Source organism: Haemaphysalis longicornis, unplaced genomic scaffold (assembly GCF_048455015.1).
Source record: "Haemaphysalis longicornis isolate Haplotype H1 unplaced genomic scaffold, Haemaphysalis longicornis Haplotype H1 scaffold_5, whole genome shotgun sequence".
Taxonomy (NCBI): domain Eukaryota; kingdom Metazoa; phylum Arthropoda; class Arachnida; order Ixodida; family Ixodidae; genus Haemaphysalis; species Haemaphysalis longicornis.
The window spans coordinates 39,284,586-39,297,865 of record NW_027526385.1 but is presented as its reverse complement, the minus strand read 5'-3'; the positions used below and the strand labels follow the sequence as shown (position 1 = coordinate 39,297,865).

At 44.7% G+C, this 13,280-nt stretch overlaps 1 long non-coding RNA gene across 1 annotated transcript; it reads left to right on the top strand.

Moving 5' to 3' along the window:
- Positions 1 to 252: 252 nt before the first annotated feature.
- LOC144138075 (uncharacterized) lies at positions 253 to 4,683 on the top strand. The gene is made up of 3 exons (XR_013315807.1): positions 253 to 404; positions 2,721 to 3,305; positions 4,501 to 4,683. It is a non-coding gene; the product is annotated as an uncharacterized LOC144138075 (long non-coding RNA).
- Positions 4,684 to 13,280: the final 8,597 nt, after the last annotated feature.

Genomic DNA, 13,280 nt, shown 5'->3' with positions numbered 1-13,280 from the left:
GTAGTTTGCTGGGCCTGACTTTTTTACAGCGAATCATCATAGCGACAGGGGAAAATGCTTTCGCCAATGAGGGTCGCAATCCCATATGTCGTCTGTTCTATTTCAACAAACGTGATACCTAAAGCTGAAGTGATTACGCCACCGTGAAACGCCCCCTACCTATGGCGTATCTGTATTGCCCCACAGAAGGTCCTTCTCAATCGCTATCACGCAATCGCACAGATAATTGCTGCCTACCATTGACGAATTCAGATCAACAAGCTCTTGAGGAGTGGCTTTATTTAAACGGTAACAAGAGTGGGACTTCCCAATAGTCTGGGACCTTACAGACAAAGCAGCTATGAGGATTCTCCTGACTGTAGCTGCCTTTGTGCTCGCTGCCCAAGGCGCCTTGACTGAAGACAGTGAGTATTGCTAGAAATTACGAGACGCAAGTTCTTCTGACAGTGCGTTTCCAAAGGCACGTAGTTATCTGTAGTGCCTCGGCCCGTGGCCTTACTGTTACAAGTAGTTCCTGGGATGTTCTTGCGTGTTCTGCAACTTAGTTTCCTTTACTTGGTATTCAAGGCGCTAGTGTGTTTCGCGTTTACAATATCAAGTTTACGATAGCTTTATTTTTTGTTCTAAGGGAACTACAAACCTTAAGCTTGGCAGGATATACTGGCAGCAACTTTCGACGTCGAATTACACAAACACTCTGTAGTCCATCGCTGGGTGCAGCACTGTGGATTCTGCACGGCTCCCAAAGTATATCCTCCCAATGAGCGCGTCGGCGTCCCCATGACATTCTACAGAAGCCTGTTGAAGAAAAGCGGCTATTGGAATCGGCGTCTTATGAGGAGATTTTCGTTTCCCAGCTGAGGAGGTGTAACTGGGCTACAGGCGGAATGCAGCTTATGTGAAACCACCACGGCACGCGTCGTAGCTCTTGCCACATGGCTGTCAGCTTCGGAGAATACATGGCGTTCTGCGAGCTATCATTGTAAGGTAGGAACCCACCTAAAGAACTTGCTTTATCCGAAATGTTGCCTTTGTATCATCACTTTGCTTGGCTCGCGTACGACGCACTCTCGTTATCCAAAATTGTATGTATGTGACGAGAAATATAAGCTTAGGCTTTCTCGCAGCTATAAAATCCTCGGCGAAAAAGCTCCTGGGTTTATTTTGATATATATATGAAGTTCCTCGATACACTAGTCCATTTCAGTAGTAGACATTTAGCAGCCTATCTATTGCGGAACACTTTAGACCTTTTTTTTTACTCTCCTAGTTGAAAGAATGACACTCTGTTTAACTGCGAAGTGAACAGTAAAATATGGTGTTTAAAATTCTTCTTTCGCCCCAATAAACGGCGTATGTTGGCTTGTTTTACAATGCAGGCCGTGCAATGCTTCTAGAAGGGCAAGCAAAACTGCTAAAGACACTTCTGAGAGTAATTCCCTGGCAGGTCGTAAACAACTGTGGCCACATCCGTCGCGCTAATGAACAGATAACCTAAGCTTTCCAACGCGGGCAATTTAGTGACGCGAAAATCTGGTGCAACACACGAACAGTGGTGGAAAGTTAGCTTCGCTATAACCGAGCACCTTTAAAGTCTGCTTCCCTACTGCGCACAAATGCATTCGCTGGAAGACATTTTTCAAGTTGCAATATAGCGAGTCTTATATCAACATAAAAACGCCAACGAGATTTTCATTAAATACTTCTGAAATAAATTCCTATAAAGACATCTAAATTCACTTGCAACAATTCCTAGATGAATTGCTGGGAAGACATTTTTTTAAACAATTTAAGCAACCATAACAGAATATGAAGGACTTGGGGCGTCTTATACCTCCATAAAACCTCACGCACACCTAAAAATTCAGTTTAAAGGCATCTTCACTGCCATACAGAAATGCGTAACGAAAAGACATTTTTCCGTAAAAATACAGTCATATCGAAGTGTGAAGCCCCCTGACCATTTAATAAAAACATTAGCAAAACCTTGTGTAGTCCATTGGAACGCAAGGAGTTATAGTCATGGAGAAATGAAATTCGATCACGAAAATACGAACCAGACCACCCAACATCGAAAAAATACTGTTCGCGGAGTTCCAATAATGGTGCACTATTGGTACATTTAAACAGCCACATTTCCAAACAGCGTTACTGTAATTAAGCCTAGCATCAATTCGAGTTGCATGGAAAGAAATCACGCTATTTATGTGTTCTGGTTTATATTTTTCGGGATCGCGTTTCATTTGTCCATGACTGTACGTTGCGAGCCATGTGTGTCCCGCACACGTACAATCTAATGAAAAAAAGTAGTAAAAAGGTAGTAACAGCCGTATTTACTAACTCCTTACGAACCTTTCTACCCCGCGGTTTTGTGCGTAGGCTCTGCCACTAACAACTGCATGGTTAGGAAACTAACTGAGTCTTGAAAGTAGTATGCAGTAGATTAAGGTCGTGCTTGTGACTAGGTTATGCATATCCAGTTAGTAAATACACGTGGCTTAGAAGAGTGTTATCGCTACGACTTTACTATGGGAGGTAGTGGTACTTACTGCCTGCTTCAGTTAGTAATCCTGACTAGTGCTGCATTTACTACCTCCAGTTACTAAGAACCTAGCGTATACTGGGGAAAGTAACTTGTTAGTGTTCCATTAGTGAATGTACACGTCCTTTTTTTCAAGAGTGCAGTTACTACAGCAACATTCCACACTTTTTTCCCGCAGGTGAGGAGGAAGCGCTGCTTGCGCAATACGAGCAATTTCCTCCAAATATCGATGTAAGGCGCTGGCCTCCACAACATCTTCCTTGGCCTCTTCCGTGGCCCTTGCCTCCTGTGCCCTGGCCCCAACCTTTGCCACATCCGCCGGAGTCGCACCCATTGCCTCGACCCTGGCCCCGACCTTTGCCCTATCCACCTCAACCGCAACCATTGCCTGAAGAGCACCCATTGCCTCAGCCCTGGCCGCAACCTTTGCCGCATCCTCCTGAACCACACCCATTGCCTAGACCCTGGCCTCTACCCTGGCCGCTTCCCTGGCCTCTACCCAAGCCTCTACCCAGGCCTCAACCATGGCCTAGACCATGGCCTAGACCCCAGCCTTGGCCTCGTCCCCACCAGACCACGCCGGATCTTCCCACCACACCAGAGCCGTTCACCTCTCCAGAGCCGTCCACCTCTCCCGAGCCATCCACCACGCCCGAGCCATTCACAACGCCCGAGCCGTACACTGCGGCTGAGACGACACCAGAACCCACTCCCACGTCCACGGAAAGGCCGACGTACGAGCCAATGTTTCTGAGAAAGAAAGGTAAATATACGTCGCAACAGCCAGGAGCGACGCTATTTGAGGCGCGCCAGGAGCAAGAAATAAAGCTGAGTGCAGTCAGCAAGGAATAAAGGCCGGGCACAGCAATAATGACGAGAACTCGCAAATTTAGCAATTTCCTTCAATTTTGGTTACGCAGTGACGTAGCTCATTTATGCCCCCATATGGCGGTTCTCGAATTTCCAAAAGCTGTGAGGAAAAAGTATCTGTGATGAGGTCTGAATTTCCTCTTTTAGTGCGGCTTGTTGCCTAATGTGCGGAACTGCCGCTAGTTCAGCGGGCTTGTGCACCAATTCATATTATAACCGCCAGCGAACACTTCACAAGGGCGACAAAAAAAGACGACACAAAAGTACGACAGCGCGCATAGAAACCAAAAATCATTACAGACAGACAGACAGACAGACAGACAGACAGACAGACAGACAGACAGACAGACAGACCTACCGTTGAGGTACCCATGAAAGACTATCGTCATTAAAATTACCACCCATGGCTTAAGGGTTTCATCGTGCAGCAATAGGACTACAAAGGGATGCTAAGCAACTCCTTTAAAAACGCCCCGGTAAGATTAGAACTGGACTTATTCCGAGAATCAAACTCAATACAACTATATCCAGCATATCATCCACGTCCAGCATATTCAGCACAGCGCGATAGCTACCATATCCGGCATACCACACCCGGCATATCCCATACCTACAAAAGTAGCTGCATATCGTCGATTATTTTTTTGCAACAAGTTTGTCCCTGTTTCAAAATACTTCCCTCAAAGTGATCATGAACATCTACCCCTCACTCCCAATTCTACGTTAAGACGCTCTAGCACTACAAATGCTCGTTTCCCTGCTGGCTCAGTAGCCACAGCGGCTGTTGGTCCCGGGTTCGAATCCTAACCCAGGAAGAAATTCTAGCTATGAAGCGTCGCTGCCGTCTCACGGTCTTCTTTGTAGCCACATATAGCTTCTTTTTGAATAGCCCTATCATAACTGTGAATGGGTGGTACTTATATTTGAAAGAAACTATTTTTTACGTGGGTGATCATGCTCCAAAAGTTTGGTCCAACATGACATTTCTTTGTTTCAGGAACCTAAAAAGGTTTTCGCTAGCGATAACAGTGGATGTACAAAACGTGAAAGACAAACTCACGCACGTGTGCCTTCGTCCGTTGTTGCAGATGCGGATCGTGAAGTCCTGGAGGAGGAGTTGCCGCTGAGCAGGCGGCGTCGCTTCGTTCTCCCGCCCAGACCGCGTTTCCCTTTTCCCCGCCCATGGAATCCCAGACCCAGGACATTGTAAATGCGAAGACAGTGCAAGATGCGGATTCACGAATAGCCAATAAAAATCTTTGCACATAAAAGCTTTGTTCGTCCTACCAGAGTAACCGCACGTTCATCGTACATCTTTGGCAGTGTCTATTATCACGGCAACCGTGAAAATTACCGACAGAAATTTCTCACGGCACTCGCCTCAGATTGGCTAAACGCGCTACCCGGAGATTCTCTGGGGCAAATATTCCCGAGGACGCGCTGTTGCCGCTGCTCCTGTGGCGCTGTGGTATAGCACCTGCTTTTAAAGGTGAAGGCGAAGGTTCGAGTCCGGCACAGGATATTGTTCCTTTTTCTTTTAGCTTTCGTAATTTTTTAAGTTTTTGCTCATCGTGATTTGTTAATGTTTTTTTTCGCTTGGTATTACTATATCAAGCGATCGGCGACTCCAGAAGGGGTTGGATAAAGTTTAATATTGGTTGTGTTTTGTGTCGTTAGGCTGGGTTAGCCTAGGTTCATTGCAGTTAGAGTGGATTTGGGTAGGTTACGATACGTTAGATATGGTAGAATACTTTGGGTAGAGTAGGTTACGTTACGTTAGGTTCGGTGAGGTTAGGTTATGTTAGGATACGTTGGGAGGTAACATTATTCAGCGAAGTTTAGGCCAGCCAGCCATTATGGAAACTGCCGTTAGAATTTCCAGGAAGTAATTCTCACGGTTGTCCTGAGGTTAGACGCAGCCTACATCGTTTTGACAGCGAAGCTGTTATTGCCCAGTCGAAAAAGGCGACAAGAAGAATTTCTGTAGTTTTTTTTCGTATTTTCGCGTGTCGTGCTGTCGTCTTGTCGTATTCTTGTCATGTCGTGATTCTGATGCTCAGTCGTGTGTGGTATTCCTGTCATTATTTAGATGTTCCGTCGGTTAGAATTTCTGTTCTGTCGTGATCCTGATGTTCCGTCAGTGTTGCAGATGGTTCTAGTGTTATTGCCCATTGAGAAGAGTCGCGTAAATGGCAGTTCTGTTGTGACTACAGAAATGTTTGTCGTTGAGAAAATTGGCTCTCGTTACGACAGAATTGTGTGTCGTAACAACAGATGGCTCTGTCGTGGCAAAAAGACTTCCGTTGTCACAACAAATTTTTTTGTATGCTACAGGAATTCTTGTTCGGTTTTTGCGGTATTCCTGTTGTGGTTTTAGACTGGGTGGTACGCTGTTCAAAATTTCCCGTGTCGGTGTCATCGCCTGTTACGGAAGCATCACCCAGTCGAACCGAGAATGGTTCCCGCCAACATTTGCCGACATTAGCTTCATGGCACAGAAACCGAGAGACCTTGTGCTATTACGGATGTACATTTTGATTTTTTTTACTTTTCTCAATGCTTAGCAGGAGTGTTAAGAGTCGGGTGTAAAAATTAAAATTCATTCCACTCTGTGTGTGTGAATGACCAGCGAATCTGCATAAAATACACAGAATGTACAGGTAATTGAAGAGCGAAAAAAACAGCGCGAAGAACGGGACAAGGAAGGACAAACGGACGAAGCGCTTCGTCCGTTTGTCCTTCCTTGTCCCGTTCTTCGCGCTGTTTTTTTCGCTCTTCAAAAAATGTACCAACCAGCCCAAATTTCCACCTTGTTGAAGTACAGGTAATTATTTTTCTCGTCATTTGGTAATGATGATGACTATGGCTTTGTGACTGCAAATAGAACTTGGAAGGGCTAACGGTAATCAAAGCAGACAGACATGGTACTGTCGAGTTCCCTCCTAAAGTTGAAGTTGAAATAGTTTGCGGCGAATTCAAGATGAATACGGCCCGTCAGTCAGGTCCTTCTTAATAGCTAGATTAAGTTTTGAAATGACTCTGGCACATATCGGAAACTGTCTGTCTGGTACCATTTGTTTCCCTGGCACACTCTCCCACTCTATATACAGTTATGCATAATGCACATTCCATAATTTGTAATGCTACTGTCAGGAACACGAGCTCTCACACGTGTTCGATGCGTGCGTTATCAGGATCTTAAGTAATGTGTTCGGAAGAGACTGCGCGACCATTGGCAGGAAGAGTGGAGCATTCAGAAAACCAATAAGTTGTATAGAATAAAACCAAAAATAGGTAAATCAGTCACTGATAAACGAGAAAGTATAATTGATGCAGCTCTCTTCAGACTGCGGATAGGCCATACCCATGCTACACATGCGTGCCTATTGAGACGTATGCAGAACAGCCACGCTGCTCGATATGTGGAGGATATGCTCGATATCTGTCGTTCATGCGAAACACTTGAACCACAAAGAAAGCCCCGCTTTCCAGAATTGTATACACGCATGATACCTCAACATCCATTGCTATTTCTATCTGACGAGCCAATTTTTTCTCTTAACCGTGTTTTCCAGTACCTGTCAGACGTAAATTTCTTAAGATATGTGTCATATCACCCATGAGGCCAGTGACCATATCCCGTTTCAGCCCAAAAGAGTCTGGCCTTGCTACGTACCGCAACGACGGTGGCGTGGGGTGTATTAAATTCCTGTCATGATGACATTTGGTTTAGGAGCAAAGCCCCTTAAGAGCTAGGGCTGTTGGCGGTTCCTGCCGTTGTCGTCGTAATCGTAGTCTTATGTAGTCACGGTACTAAACCACCGGGGCGCTAGGACATAACGCGTACTAAAAATACACCGGGACACTCGTTTACGCCTCGCGCTACAGAGCTTCGTGCTTCAAAGACAGTAGACTTTTACAGCAAAGCTGTATACCTCTACCCCCCAATGGTTTCATCAACGTTGGCAAAAACGCCAAGGCGCCAAGAATAAACTTATGCACTGCATGCTTCGCCCCTCCCCAGGTTTCAGGTTAGTGGAGATGGCCCGGGATTTTTACTTGGCCCTTTACACCAGTTTTAACACTGTAGTTTTTATTTATACATAAATTTTATACCCTACATGTATGCTATTATTTATACTCTACTTCATGTTTCTTCTGAACTATCCTCCTCATAGTACCGGCACTCTTTGGCCTTGATGCCTTACCGCCAAGACAACCTAACATCAGCATCAGCTCTCACACGTACACTTTTCAAAAGCTTGGCCTGAAGGACAAACTTGAGAGGTAAGTGCGCGCGTGCGTGTTCACCTCACTCTGAAGCAGTGTGAGTAAAATTCAAATTTTGAGGGTTTAATACGCAGAAGATATATATGTATATATATATATATATATACGCTTGGGCAATGAGGCGTGCGGTAGTGGAGGGCTCCAGAATTATTTCTACCACCTGGGGATCTTTAAAGCGTGCTGAAATCTTCACACACAGCGTTTTCGCTTTTACGCTTCCATCTGAAAAGCAGCCACCGCGGCTGGGATCGAAACCGCGTCCTGAAATATATCCAATCAACTCTTTATCCACATCATCATAATCATCCTTTATTCAACCCTTAGAAGCCCCCGGGGGTATTACATAAGGGAAGGGGGGGGGGGGGGGGGCTAGAATCGTAGAAGTACATAGTGGGACACAAAGAAATACAGTTCGGTACATATACAGTTTATTAGCAAACTTAAACAACGAAATCAATGAGAAAACAGAGAAGGCTGTAGGTGCCAAGTCATCACAAGGTGTCATCGCCAACTTAACGAGAAATTTGTTATGCTTTTTACTAATGAAAAACCCTTCACTGTGCAGCAGCTTCCGAGTGGGGTCACTCTCTTTTACCCCAAACTTACATTACCTTCTTGAGTTTGAATCAGTTGGTGTGAACGAGTGCTGAAGGCATCGTAGTTTGTAGAGTGACTTTTACGGTTTCTGTAGGTCGCATTCATGGTCACTTAATATCACACACGTTCGAGGCAGAATTGTTTTCTACAAGTGAGTAACATAGATAAAAATGCATCACGTGGTGGGCAGCTACCGGCATATCGCCGAGCGCTACAGAAAAATAGCCCTGATTAGATTAATTGCCATCGGCGGATAACAAACGGTCGCATGTAAAGGTCAGATAGTGCTGTGCCGGATCTTCCCGGGAATGGTGGGCATATACAAGACCCTTAGCTCCGGAGGAACTGTGTGGCGAATTCACACCCAAAACGAGTTCTGAGAGACAAACGAGACATCCTCTCATTTAAAACAATGATCGCAGTTACCTTCCACTTTTCAAGAATTATGTCTCACGTCACTATGCGTTCACAGCGACATTTGATGACTTGAATGCCTACGCAAGCGATCACGCCACACCAAAAAACTGTCCTTGAACATCTACTGCTCATTTGGGGAAATTTGAAGCCATGGTAACAAAGAAAGCTCTGTAACTATAGTAAGTAGCATTTTTTTTTTTTTTTGCAAAAAAAAAATATGTAATGTTTTGCGTCCAAGGCAACTTTATGACGGCATGGTGTTTCTGAATGTTGGTTAAATCACAGGTTAAATGGTTAAATCTCAGTGTACTTGTAAACGCCTAGTAATTTAGTCCGATACATGCATGCCTGCAGGAGAATATTGTTCCGGAAAACATCTGTATAACTCGGTTTCTTCTACAACCGCTCCAATACTACTTATACGACCTCATTATACATGACTGCATAACCGTTAATGCCACTATGTAACTGCGGGAGGTTGATCTCAGACCGCAGTATTGGTTGTTGGCGGTCGCAGTTTCAATTCGAATAACATGAAGCGGCTAATTCAATAAAGTCTTTCTCTCTCTCTCTCTCTCTCTCTCTCTCTCTCTCTCTCTCTCTCTCTCTCTCTCTCTCTCTCTCTCTCTCTCTCTCTCTCTCTCTCTCTCTCTCTCTCTCTCTCTCTTTCTCTCTCTCTCTCTCTCTCTCTCTCTCTCTCTCTTTCAAACCGATTAAACAGGATAACCAGGTTCGGCAAAACCACCGCGAGACATGTTGTAACAGATATATGTTTTAGGGGAGGAGCACCTTAGGACCTCGCTTTGTCCAGGCCCTTGGTGTCCGTGTACACAATGTTGCGCATGCGCGAGGAGCATTGGATTGGATTGGACTGGATTGGATTAAATTGAACTGTATCGTATTGGATTGGATTGGAATTGTATATACTGTACACACGCGTTGTCACTCATTTACATGCGCGAGTGGGCAATGCCACGGGTGATTTACGGTAAGAACGATCCCCAGTGATTCGCCCACTCGTCATGATTCACTTCGTTGAGATGCGTGAATTTTATTCTGATAGGATACAACTATTAATTACCGAACTCCGTTGATTCATTTTCTTTAAAAAGTGGGCGCAACAGCACCCTGGAAACAATCGCGTTTAGTTTCTCCCACTATAGTTTGGTTTCGCAGTTCTTTTAACAGCACCCTGTATACGCTCATTAAAAAAATCAAAATAATGTGATATCTTAAGGGGGAATAACATAATAGCATTCCAGTGGGACTTATTAATTCGTGACCCACGGGATAAAAACCATCGTGTACCAATAAAATGAAACTTTCCAGATACATGAAAATGTCCCTAACGGCCTAGTTTGCTTCTTTTAGAAATATGTCATTTTTTACTGAAATAAAAAGTAAACAAAAAACACACTTTCCAATATGTAGTTTTCACAAGATGGCGCTAGCTGTCTAGCAAGCGAGAGTTTTATTTATTTATTTAAATACAGAAGGGACGCACTTCCGAAATAAGCAAACTAGGCCGTTTGGAGCATTTTATGTGTCTGCAAAGCTTTTTGTATCGGTGTCCGATAGTCTTTAATCCCATGGGTGATGAAGCAGTACGTCTCATAGGAATGTTAACTGTACGTGCAATATTTTATTTCATGATTGGACTTGCGCAAAACGAACGGGGACGAGGAAGGAACGACAAGGACGAGCGCTCGTCCTTGTCGTTCCTTTTTCGTCCCTGTTCGTTTTGCGCAAGTCCAATCATGAATCGTTTCCAACTAGGCCGGCTTGCTGTGATGCTTCAATTTTATTTCATACGCAGTAGACTCTCGATAACGTAAATTCGAATAATTTAAACGTTCGCCTAATTCAAACAAATTTCAAAATTTGGGTTGGCCGGTATGCTTTCAGTGTATTTTAAAGCCGCTTAATTCGAACTGCCCTGCTACGTAAATTCGGTTAATTTGTACTGTTTGCTTGTTCTTGCCGCAGAGTGTCTTGCATTTGACGCTTATAGCTGCACATTGCCACCTTATGTCACTAACAGCTACCAATGTAGCCTATTGCCTGCATACACGTGTCAAAGCGATAACGCGTGCGCCAACAACTGCGGGTGGATTGAAGAAGAAACAAAGGGGAAAAAACTGGGCCATCTCCCCTAACGTGAAGCCTGGGGAGGGGCGAAGCATGCAGTGTATAAGTGTATTCTTAGCGCCTTCGCGTTCTTGCCCACGGAGATGAAACCGTTTGGGGGTAGAGGTATACATCTTCGCTGTAAGAACGAGTGCCCCGCTGTTTTAGTACCGTGACCACATGAGACGACGAAGACGACAGGAGACGCCGACAGCCCGAGCGACTTCGCCCCTAAAAAACAAGACGACAAGCGGAGCAGGCGCGTCATGTACGAGAATGACGCGCGTAACCCTCGGTTAACTCTCGTGCAAAGACAAGGCAGTCATCCATTCGTGATTTTACATTCAAAGTGGGCATGCCACTTCAGTATTGTGTGGGAATGTGGTATTATTAAGTTTATGTGGATGTTGCATTTCAACATCAGTTGGTAGGTTACCCCGAGTCCAATTTACGAGAACTACTGATAAGTCAAACATCTGATAATTCGAACAAAATCTTGCGGTCTCTTAAAGTTTGAATTATCCCGAGTCTACTTTATTAAAAAAAATTAAGCCATGCCCCTCAGTGCAAAAGCTGTGGGAAGTGCACAGCATTGATTCGCCATAATGGGCTGTAGCGCCGTTATCCGCTCGCTGCTACCACCCAATGCAATTCAAATTTCCCGCCTTCGCAGTTCTCGCACGCCCTCTGCCTGAAACTGCGCCAGTGGGAGTTCTGTTGTTTTTGTGCTTGCTTTTCCTCCCGCAAGTGCCGGCGTCGCACTGCCACTTTTTTTCTCCCACTATCGTAGAAACCAACCCAACGAGCTTTCCTAACTAAATGAACGCGGGCGCTGTCGGTTAATTGCGGGTATTTTGCCTCAAATTTACCTGCAGCCTTCTTTGCGCTAAACAACGGGGAGATGTATGACAAGCGCCGGCGGTTCACGAGTTTCGAATGCTTATGGCTATATAAACCGCTTGGCTTTCGAAGCCTCTGGGTTACGCCGCGACGACAGCGGCTACGACAGAAAGCCGGCTCTACTTGGGTCCAGCGAGCGAGCAACGACGACAAGGCGCAGCCCTAAAGTGCTCTGCACTTCAAAGATCAAAACAAACAGAACGTAATCTTCTCAGCTTCGCTGCCCATGCGTGTAATCAGTAGAGGCATGTGCAGAATTTTATATCTGGATAGGCTGATAAGAAGCCTCATTTCGGCATTGTTCTGATACAGGCTTTTTCTGTTGCTGATTGCGGAAAGCTCATTTGTTCCAGGGTAGGGAGATAAGGTTTCGGCTTGTCGACATTTTTTTCAGGGCAGGAGGAACAAATGGCGCATTCAAGCATAACCGCGGCTTATCGACCATGGGCACGTGAACAACGAAATGTAGATATTGACACCATGCCATCGGTCTACGCGCAATATTAATGTGACCTTTTGTGGTTGGCTTTAGAAGGAGAACAAGCATTAGTCCTGCGTGTATGAAAAGGCAATATGTTGAAGTGATAAAGGATTGATATACGCGCGCAGTTCCTCGAAATTTTCTTTTTCAACTCACGTAGTTTTGCGATTACTTAAAAAAGGAACGCCTGTTTACAATGCTGGTTAATTTAAAAACAAGAAAATATTTTTATGCGGTTCAGATATTAATAAAATGGGAAGTAATATAATGAACGCAAGGTAGAACGCTTGTGGCAAAGATGACAAAATGCTTTTGTGAAGCCGAGCTATTCTTTTATACAACAATGCTAAAGTATCTTTTCGGTAAAACAACGACTGACGACAACTTTCTCATTGTACGAGCAGCGCGGGAAATGCTTCCCGATTATGGCCATTGAAAAAAGTCCCAAGAACAACTGTTCGAGAGGCGCACATTTATTGATCGTATGTTTCGGCTGAAAATTGTGAACCTGACGCCTTTTTTATTGTAGCGTAAGCTACACTGGCCGAGGTTGAGCGGTTTCGCGTGTGCCGTGAAGGGCCGTTCTGCGCAAGGGCGAGAAGCAGCTGGATTGATTTGGATCGTATAGGATCAAATCGGATCGGATTGGATTGGCTTGAATTGCATTTGATTTAGATTGGATTGGATGAAATTGGATTGTGTTGGATTGAAATCCAATCCAATTGGAGTACGGGTGCTGAACCTTAGCTCACGCTACGTATATCCTGGCATGGCTGAGCTAAGCCACTGCTAATTTTTTCCATTCAACTGGTTTATGCCATTTTCTTGTTGTTTTTTTTTTGTTCTCGCCTACAGGACGACATGTTCAAAAATTGTGTGTCAGTTTAGAATTCATGACAAGGAACGATTCCAGCACAAAGACACCAACCACTAAACAAGGAATGTTTCGTCGCACCATGAGAAAGATTTCCTCACGAAAAGAAAGCGTTAGCCTTTGCAGTTCTTAACGAAATCCATACAATGTTTTGTAAGGCAGAGTAACTACGTTTTTTACGT